Source organism: Amblyomma mixtum, chromosome 4 (assembly GCF_055824585.1).
Source record: "Amblyomma mixtum isolate Tamu chromosome 4, ASM5582458v1, whole genome shotgun sequence".
NCBI classification, from domain to species: Eukaryota; Metazoa; Arthropoda; class Arachnida; order Ixodida; family Ixodidae; genus Amblyomma; species Amblyomma mixtum.
The window spans coordinates 135,433,143-135,443,478 of record NC_143015.1 but is presented as its reverse complement, the minus strand read 5'-3'; positions in this window follow the sequence as shown (position 1 = coordinate 135,443,478).

Here is a 10,336-nt window from a genome sequence, read left to right as displayed (position 1 = left end):
TAGCAGCTGTATCTTACTGGCACTCGCCTATGGGTCAGAAACGCGGAGGCCAACAAAAAAAAGGTTCAGCTTAAACTGAGGACAACGGAGAGAGCTATGGGAAGAAAAACGATAGGTTTAATGTTAAGAGACAGCAAGAGAGTTGAGTAGGTCTGGGAACAAGCACTATTTTGTGGCACCCTAGTCGACTTCAAGAGAAATGGGCTTGCACATGGCATTGAAGGAAAGGTGGTTGTTAGGGACAACTGACTGGATTTCAGGAGAAGGCAAACGTAGCAGGGGGCGGCAGAAAGTTATGTGGGATGAGGTTAAGAAGTTAACGAGGATAAGGTGGCCATGGCTGCCACAGGACAGGGTTAATTGGCGAGATATGGGAGGGGTTTTTGCCCTGCAGTGGCCGTAGTCGGGCTGATGATGGTGATGATCATATAAGGTCTGTAGCACTTCACAAGTTGTGGAACAGAGCAAACTGACTGAGCAGCAAGTTATTTTAGGTTGCAGCTTGTAGTGTTCGACATGCCAGTATTGCCATTTTAATTTTTCAGTTTATCTGAGGTGCAGGTGCAAAACAAGGCAGGGCCAGAAGTGGAAGAAATGAATGAAATCGCTCCTTCCTCATGACTGTATGTTGACTAACACCCTGTTTGAAGGTTCTGGCAGCTGGCATTAGTGCAGTCATATATGACTGCATGACTGCATATATGACTTTAGCATGAAGTCAAGTGTAGTGATATTGAAATAAGAATGTTCTTGTGGGGTTGAATGGACACATGGTGTGTCAAAATGGGAACAATTTTGTAATATTTTGCTGTAATAATGACGTGTCAGCGGAAAGGAGATGAGGGGTTGTTTGGGTGTGCTTATAGCTGTAATGGCTTTTATTATCTTTATAACTTGAGTTTGTTACTATACACTTGCTATATTTCAAACTCTTGTAATTCACACTTTGGTTAATTCAAACAAACTCAAAATTTTGGTTGCCGGCTATTTAATTTGTACTGCAGTTTCACTTCATTCAAACTTATTGTCTTGTGCCAACGTTCTCAGCACAAGAAACAGCTGTGGTAGAGATTGGACATGTCAGGTTGGTGGTGTTGCGTCGGTTGGAAATTTGGTCTCTCCATCCGGTCATCTCGTACGCAGTCCCGAAAGGGAGCCGTGGCATGTCCTGACCGGTGCGGCAAGCGATCATGCTTAGAACAGCAGACGTGACTGTGATTGGAGAGCTCCAGGCACCACAAAGTTTAGTTTTCTGAGCTTAGCTGTCAGCCCGCGGTGATGGCGGCTGTTGGCTGTACATCAGCGAGAAAAGCCCGGACACATGCTGTTTAGGGCGCTGGTTTGCGGATTGCTTGTCTTGTACTATTCAGAGGGTGTCTTGCTGTTCCGATCTCATAGTGTGTCCCTCTTGCTTTTGACTGCGTGGTTCTTGCTGTACGCTTCAAGTGCGCAGTCGTCACGAGCTGTTCATAGTTAGCGCGGCAAAGCCTCCTTGCATGGATGCCGCCACTTGTATAGCAGCTCCAGTGTTGCAGCATTGCACCAAGAAAGGGGCCTCTGAAGGCCTTACTATTAGAGCCAATTCTTCTTTGACATTCCCAACAACGCATATGCAGTAGAGCAAGATTCCAGTGAACATTCGCCATTGCTGCACAGTTTTTACTTTGAAGCAGACAACCATTGCTGGTTTTTTTTGCCAAATGTATTTACTATTATGCTAGAATATTATGCTTTTTTTTTTCCTGTGGATTGCAATGGTCTATTTGATAGTTTGATTTGATTTTTTGATAACTGGAATATTTCTTCCAGTCCGTTGATGTCTGAATTAGTGAGGTTTTACTGTATTGGGAAACCAGTGCACTGATCTTTTTTTTCAACCGTACAAGCAGCTGGAGACTGCTGGTAGGATTAACGACTTGATGCGTTTCATCCACATTTTATTTTGTCCTAATGTGAATTGCTACGTTTGCACAGAGGAGGGGTTCCAGAAGACTGGATATTTTCACAGAGCTATATATAGGTATTCGTGAAGCAAGGCATAATTTGTCTTGAGTAATGTTAAGATATAGTTCTGAAAATTCGGAGAAAAATCCCTAGTCCCTTGAAGTTAATTTTATAGTGACTGTATTCCTTTTCCTACCAAAGCAGATTGATTGAGAAACTGGTTTAAAAGTAATTTCTACACAACAGGTGTCTGCAGAAGTTGGCCCCATCTCACCAAATCATCTTGCTGCGCTCTCTCCAGTACTGGAGGTTTGTCAGTGATATAGTTATGGATCGTTCCTGTGCTAGTTAAAGAAACACAGTTGTATCCACCAGCAACATTCGGTTACTGCTTTGCTGTTATCATCAGGCTAGCATTTGTCACAAGAACCCTTGACACCTGTTGAGGCTGTGGGGTTGCTAGTATTGGCTACTGCCTAAAGGTTGAAATTGCTGGCTCAAAAATATGTCATGAACTTCACGAAGCATGTGAAGCACAATGAAACTAATTGCTTTAACAGCTGTGTAACAGTAAAGGGGAAAGTTTCGTTATTTATTTATTCAAATACCCTAAAGGCCCGAGCGGGCATTACATAGGGGGGAACAACAGAAAAAATTTCCGATGAGTACAAAATTCGTTGGCCGGGAACACATTGTCGAAAAGCATCAAACACTCAAAATATAAAGGCACATGACAAAGAACACTCAGGTTTCCTTCCAAAGCAGTGCTTCAACAAGAATGCAAAAATATGAAGGTTACAGCTCGAAGTGGCGTTTTAGAGCGGTTACAAACGCTTCGTAATCATTGGCAGACTCAATGGTGCCAGGGAGTAGATTCCATTGACGGATGGCGATGAGGAGAGGCGAATGAAAGAAGAGATTAGTTCTAGCAAAAATGGGTTCTACTTTCAGTTGGTGATCAATGCGTGGGAATATCCGACGAGCCGGCTTGATATGGTACGAAGCAAAGGAAGAATGACTGTGATATAATTTGTAGAAAAATGACAGTATGGAAACCATTCTCCGTTTTTCGAGAAGAGGTAAATTTAGAGCTTTTTTTATTTCAGTTACACTCGCTGATCGAGAGTAGTTCTTCGATATGAACCGGGCGGCTTTATTTTGCAGGGACTCCAATTTTGTTACTAGGTATGCTTGATGGGGGTTCCAGATCAAAGAGGTGTAATCCAATTTCGAGCGAACTAATGTAGTGTATGCTAATAGCTTTGTGCCTGGATTAGCTAAACGCAGGTTACGTCTGAGGAAGCCGAGTGTTTTGGAAGCTTTGTTAATAACTATCGATGTGCCTGTTCCATGAGAGGTCTGCTGCTAAATGCAAACCTAAATATTTTATGATGGGTGCCGATTCTACTCGCACATTGTTCAAGATCTGTGCTGTTATCTTTTTCAATTTATTAGTGAATTGTTTAGTATCGGAAGCGTTTTTTTTTTTTTCAAGGTTCATGTGACACTGAAAGCTTCACGTGTTCCTGAGTGTTGTAGGTAGCATGCTTGTAGTATTGTTATGCCCAAACTCGCCACACTGTTCACTGACAGTTGTCACCTGTGTCTGCATATAAAGAGTACACTCAGTTGGTTAAAAATTGGTAAATTGGTTTTTGAGGAAAGGAAATGGCGCAGTATCTGTCTCACATATCGTGGCCCGTAAGGGAAGGGAGGAAGGTAGGAGTGAAAGAAGAAAGAGGTGCTGTAGGTTTACTTAGGTTTGCTTACAGGCTAAGGATTTAGCATGCTGCAATGAATGGAGAGGCACAAAATAACGCTTCAGACTGATGTTTCTTTGTTGATTTTGAGAAATAGGGACAAAGAAAATGTCAGTTAACTAAACGTGGTGTGGTCGTGAGACCCAAACTACAGTTGTAGACACGTCAGCTGTGATGTGCCTAACCCTGTGTCAAACCAGTTGGGCAGCGTTTTTTTTTTTTGCTCGGTATGACCTTGTGCGACTTGGTTATAGAATGCATCATTTGCTGTTTCAAGATCTGACTAATGAGGCACACTTCTGAGCCCAGCTACCTTGTACTAAAGTTTCCTAGTGGCTGCAGTGTTTGCTGCCAAGCAATGGTTTATCAGCTGTAGCTGTTAGATTTCAACTATAGTGCAAGAACACCCCTTAGTTAAGAAACTACTACTCGTTAAAGCTCTGTGGTGAAAATTAATCCAGCACCATACACTACAGTTGCTTCGTAATGCGAGTGTAGCTTTTATGGTGGAAAATTCAGTGCCGCTAGATGATCACTGGTGATACAGTGGGTACAAGCTTTCCTTTGGCCTGATGTTCAGATTATCTGGAGTGGAATGCTTGGGAAATGGGTCTCTGACCCCACCTTGTGTAACAAAAATACTTTGTGTCACGGCGCTGTTTGGCCAAAGCTGTCCCTGTGGCTTTAAATTTAATCATTAGCTGTACTGTAGAGCAAAAAGAGGTTTGTGCCAGTATTACTGAAATTCTTTGTTGCTTTTTTTCCCCCAAGGCTTTCTCGAACTAATGGCATCAGTGCGCACCTCGTCTATGTGTTGTAGAACAGTGGTGAGCTAGGCTAGTCTGTATAGACTCATATTGAAGAAAAACCAGTACACAAAACGGGATGAAGAAAAGAGCGACACAGAGAGTACTTTGTGTGTCGCTTTTTTTTTTTTGTCCCATTTTGTGTGCCCGTTTTTCTTCAATATAGTCTGTTCGTCCATGATGGCAGGTGGCAGATCTTAATACTCTGACTGCACATGCTTGATTACCCTTAATGATCCATAAGTGGGTTACACATGAATTCACTTGAAGTGCTACCATATTCAACATTCACTTCAGGTGCTACCATATTCAGCAAAATGGAATGATGTGCGACCCTTTCGCAAGTCAGGATCCCGTGGTGAAGGAGGTGCTGCCTTGGAGGGGTCCTTACAGGTTGCACACGGCATAGTAGCATTGCTGGCCTGCTGGAAGGTGTTCTCATTTGGCTGCCTTCTCCTCTTCAGTTGGCATGCTGCCTTTGACTGCTGAGGCACTTCTCCCAGCAGGAGCGGTTGTTTGGGACAGGCACCTGCGAGATTACATAGCAGCACAAGTTAAGAGTTTGGAAGGCGTTCATGGTTGGAGAAAGATTCAAATAGGGAATAATTGCTCATTAGAACACACTGGAGCACAGCTACATGGCTGTAGTGGAAAGCAATGCAGATTATTCAGAAGCTTCGCAGTTGAAAATCTGTTCTAGGCCAGGGATCGAACATGGGAACACCACCAGTCCTGAGCGGTTGCTGTATTGACCAAGCTGACCCAGATGGCTAACATAGTGAAACGAGTACGAATTGTTAAAATGGAGGACAGGATCTGCTCGACCTTGGGGGTTTCCCTAAATATGACTACAGAAAGAAATGCTCATGGCTGCTTATAGAAAGTACCGAGATTTTTGGTATACATTTTGCACTCACTACGTAGTCCGCAGGGCTCAATTTTGGCTCATTTTTTGTGACTAGATTATTTGCGTCCTGTGCTTAGAATCCCGTCGGGCGTTTCTTGCTATTATGGGAGATATTGGAGAAGAAAATGCTGTGCAGTCAGGGACTATACATTGCCCGCAAAGCCCAAAATTTTAACTTCTAAACATGTATAGCCTGCAGGCATACATTGTATCGGAACTTGCGGTACTTTCTGGAAGAACGATCGTTGCATGTCTGTAAACCTCGTAAAACTGCACAAGAAAACCAGGACGGTAGATGATAAACAAAGACAGCACACAAAGCGCTGACTTGCAATGCTCTTAACTCTACCCTCCCTTACAAAATTTTTTTAGACATGTAGACATCTGTGGATAAAGTCTATAAACTCTGTAGATAAATTCTAGAGAACAGTCTACAGGCAATATAAATGCTCTAGACAGTCTATAGATTTATGGCCATACTCTTTTAGTAGACTTTCGTCTATAGACAGGCAATAGACTATGAATAGACAAAAAGAAATCTATATGAAGGCAGTAGAGAATATAAAAAAGTCTGGACTGTGTATAGATCATTTGTATAAGGGCTGCGCCTATTGAAATCGCTCCATTTGGACAATGACGCGAAATGGCCATTCTGCGCGATCCGGACCGCCTCTGGACAAGTAACGCTATCCAGTTTTTTCGAAAAAAAAAAGTTTCTTAATCTCGGATTCGGTTTTTTTCGTCGCCCTTGCAAGAGAGTATTTTTAATTTTCCCGCGAAACCTGCCGACGTGGCGCGAGCATGGAGCCAAGGTGGCGCGTTCGTTTTGCGCCGACCCCGCTCAACAACGGCGATGTTCCCACGATTCCGCAGCATCGACATTAGACTGTGTAGATGTAAGCTACGGCTTTGTGTGAAAATATGTCCATTAATCTGATTATAGTTCGGACAGAGCTGACTGCTCCATCCAGCTCGGAGTATCGACAGGGTGCGTTTTCGCCGTTGCCGAGGAGGTTCGCTGCTTTTCGAGTCTCTTCGAAGGCAGCCGGCATCTTCTGAACGATTCCGGGCCACCGGCAGGGTAGCGGATCGACCTTTCTCCAAGACGCACTGCGAAGTAGCCCAAAGCGCTTCGCGAAGGCATTTATAACGCGACAGAGTTAAGGAGCCCGTGTCGCAGTAATTGATGTCAGGACGTCGCGAAAGGAACAAGCACGAGAAAGGCACAAGAACACAACAGGACAGGTGTTCTTGTGCCTATCTCGTGCTTGTTCCTTTCGCGCCGTCCTGTCATCAACTACAGCTATGAATCGACTAGCCCCAAACCAAAGTGCGTCTTGTCGCAGCAGATCCGGTGTAGGCGTTGGCGTCATTGATTGTGAGCGAAAAATCCACAATGTCCCTAGAGAAGCAACCTAAGGGTCAGGTGGGCCGCATAAGTCACGCGACCTTGCGCCGTAATCGCAACCTGCCACTGGTGGCAGCACCTGTCATTGCATGGCAGTGGCGCATCGCTTAACCGCTGCACCACTGCGTTTCGATGGAGGCGAAACGCAAAGGGCGCCCGTGTGCTGTGCGATGTCAGTGCACGTAAAAGGTCCCCAGGTGGTCGAAATTATTCCGGAGACCTCCGCTACGGCACCTCTTTCTTCTTTCACTCCCACCTTCCTCCCTTCTCTTACGGCGCGGTTCAGGTGTCCCCCGAGATATGTGAGGCAGATACTGCGCCATTTCCTTTCCTCAAGAACCAAACCACGCACTGCGCCAGATGTGGTATGGTACGAGGGCTCCCAGGGATCTATGATTGTGAAGCAGAGGATGACCTGCATATATGGGAACCAACCCATTACGCTAAAAGAACAGTAGGCTAAGGCAACCTGCGGCGTACCCGACTGCGGTGGAAGCAGTACTGTGCGTCTCGACGCAGGGCGGCTGGAGGTCGCTGCGGTGGAGGGGACTACTCCGCTTGAGGGCGGCGGCACCCTCGGATGTCGAGGGCTCAAGCCCCGTAGCCGGGTTGTCGGCGCCAGTGGGCAGCTGCGGTTGAAAAAACAAAATGGCGGACGATTTAGCGCCATCATCATGAGTCTGACTACTGCAGAAAATGGCCTCTCCATGTATCTCTCCAGTTAACCCTGTCCTGAGCCAGCTGTGGCCACCCTATCCCCGCAAACTTCTTAATCGCATCCGCCCACCTAACTATCTGCCACCCCCTGCTACGCTTGCTTTCCTTTTGAACCCGGACCGTTACCCTTACTTCCTCTTGATTTCGACTAATGTCATTAACCCGTGTTTCATCCCTGACCCACTATGCCCTTTTCTAGTCTCTTAACGTTACGTAAACCTATCGTTTTTCTTTCTGTAGCTCGCTGCGCTGTCTTTAGTTGAACCCTTTTTGTCAACCTCCACGTTTCTGCCCCATAAGTGAGATACCCCGTCGCAGTGGCACAGTGCTTACGGCGCTCGGCTGCTCGCCCGAAAGTCGCGGATTCGATCCCGGCCGCGGCGGCCGAATTTCGATGGAGGCGAAAATCTAGAAGCCCGTGTGCTGTGCGATGTCAGTGCGCGTTAAAGAACCCCAGGTGGTCAAAATTTCCGGAGCCCTCCACTACGGCATCCCTCATAGCCTGAGTAGCTTTTGTACGTCGAACGCAATAAATAAAAAAAGGTGAGATACAGCTGTTATATACTTTTCCCTTGAAGGATATTGGTAAACTGCCATTCATGATCTGAGAGAACCTGCCAAATTCGCTCCACCCTATTCTTGTTCTTCTGCAAGGCAGAAATTTGGGCGAGTTGGTACGTATTCATGATATTGTTCACAACGCAACAAAAACGGGAAAAAACGAAAGACGAAAGAGTAACACAAACAAGAGCTGACTATCAACTAGTTTTTATTGAAGAACACAAGGGGTATATATAGAAACACTTATCAAGCACAGATACGTTTTCTGGAAGGCACGTGAAAGGAGCATGAAAATACGAGAAAAAATGAACCCCTTTCCCACACAGGCGCCCATTGCAGGAACTGCCAATGCGAGCATACGAAAGCTCATGCTGAAAGGAGGGCAAGAGTTGACCCCCTTGGGCAGTCTACGTTTCTGTGCAAGGAATGCAAATGCGTACCGGATTATAAGAACACGCGCATCCTGTTCCGACACGGCGATAAGGTCACACGAGAGGTAATGGAGGCCTTTTATATTCACCAGAAAGGCAGTCTATGTATCAGCAGCCCTTCGATTGCCTTATCAGAGAGGGAGTTGAGGTATCTGAACTCCCACGTGCCTTCCAGAAAACGTATCTGTGCTTGATAAGTGTTTATATATATACCCCTTGTGTTCTTCAATAAAAACTAGTTGATAGTCAGCGCTTGTTTGTGTTACTCTTTCGTCTTTCGTTTTTTCCCGTTCTTGTTGCGCTGTGAACAATATCTTGTTCTTCTAGTTACTGCGCTCTCGTGATTCGGATCTGTGGTCACTATATCTGCCTTAAGTAGACGTATTCCCTTACTACCTTCAGCACCTCGCTACCTAGTGTAAACTGCTGTTCCCTTCCAATACTGTTGAATATTACTTCGGTTTTCGGCATATTAATTTTTAGACCCACAGTACTGCTCTGCCTGTCTAACTCATTGATCATGTTCTGCAGGTAATCTCCTGAGTGACTTAGCAAAGCAATATCAGCGAATCGCAGCTTACTAAGGTATTCTCCACTATCTTTCATTCCCCCTTGTTCTCAATCAAGGCCTCCAAATACCGCCTGTAAACAGGCGGGGAATAGCATTGGCGAGACCGTGTCTCCCTGTCTGTTAAACATTACATAGTCAAACATAGTCAAACATAAAGAAGCTGATTTCGTTTACTGTTGTGATTGGCCAGCGCAGAAATACAGGACTCCGCTGACCATGACCCAGTGTTATCTACTGCGTTTTTTTTAAAGCTTGGCGACGTTTGCAAATGAGGCGATGACCCGGCAAAGAATAGTTAGGAAATGCTGTTTGAGATTATTATTATTATTATTATTATTATTATTATTATTATTATTAGTAGTAGTATTGGCTTGTACTCTGCAGGAAACGTTCGCCTATAGATGGTATACAACTGCATTTTAACGCCGCCTTGAACTCAGAATGACATTTTTGAAAAACACAGCTAAGGTCTTAACTAAAGCGGAGGCTACTGTAAAACATTTTCTTTTATGCGTAGCATATTGCAATCACTCAGTTCAGCCCTTGGGCGCGGCCGGGCAGCCACCAAACCACGTGACGTGACGTCACGTGGTTTTGTGTCGTCACCAAACCACTTAAAAAAAGGAAAAAAAAAACAAAAAAGGACGGCTGATGGTGGCGGTTGCCACCGCCCCGTTTCAAAGGGGGCGCTCCTATCCATCCATCCATCCATCCATACGTCACGGAGGAAAAGCTGCTGAGAAAATCGAGTGCCGCCAAGCAATACCTCGCGCAAAAAAACCGCGCAATATGCAACGCATTCTTGGCTTAACCAAGCTAAGCCTGGGCATTTTTTTTTGCAGGGAAAAGCCTTCTTAATTAAAACACACATGCATAGGCGCTCAGACAGCATTTAAGCAGTGTCGCGATATGTTTAACTTAGGGGTGTGCGAATATTCGAAATTTTCGAATATAATTCGAATATTACATTTTTAGTATTCGAATTCGATTCGAAATCCAAGTATTCGTGTTGTCTCGAATATTCGACCCGACGCGAATATTCGTATCAAGCCGAATATTCATTGTGAGCACCGGCGTTCATTTCGGTCCGCAAGCCCTATTGACAGACATAACAACAAGGCGGCGCCCAGAGCAATGCGCATTCCTTCCTCCAAGGGCCATGCCGTAGCTGACTGCGCTGGTGAGCTTCTTTGTGGCTATACCTGCGAAGCTGGTATAGTCAGAGCTGTGC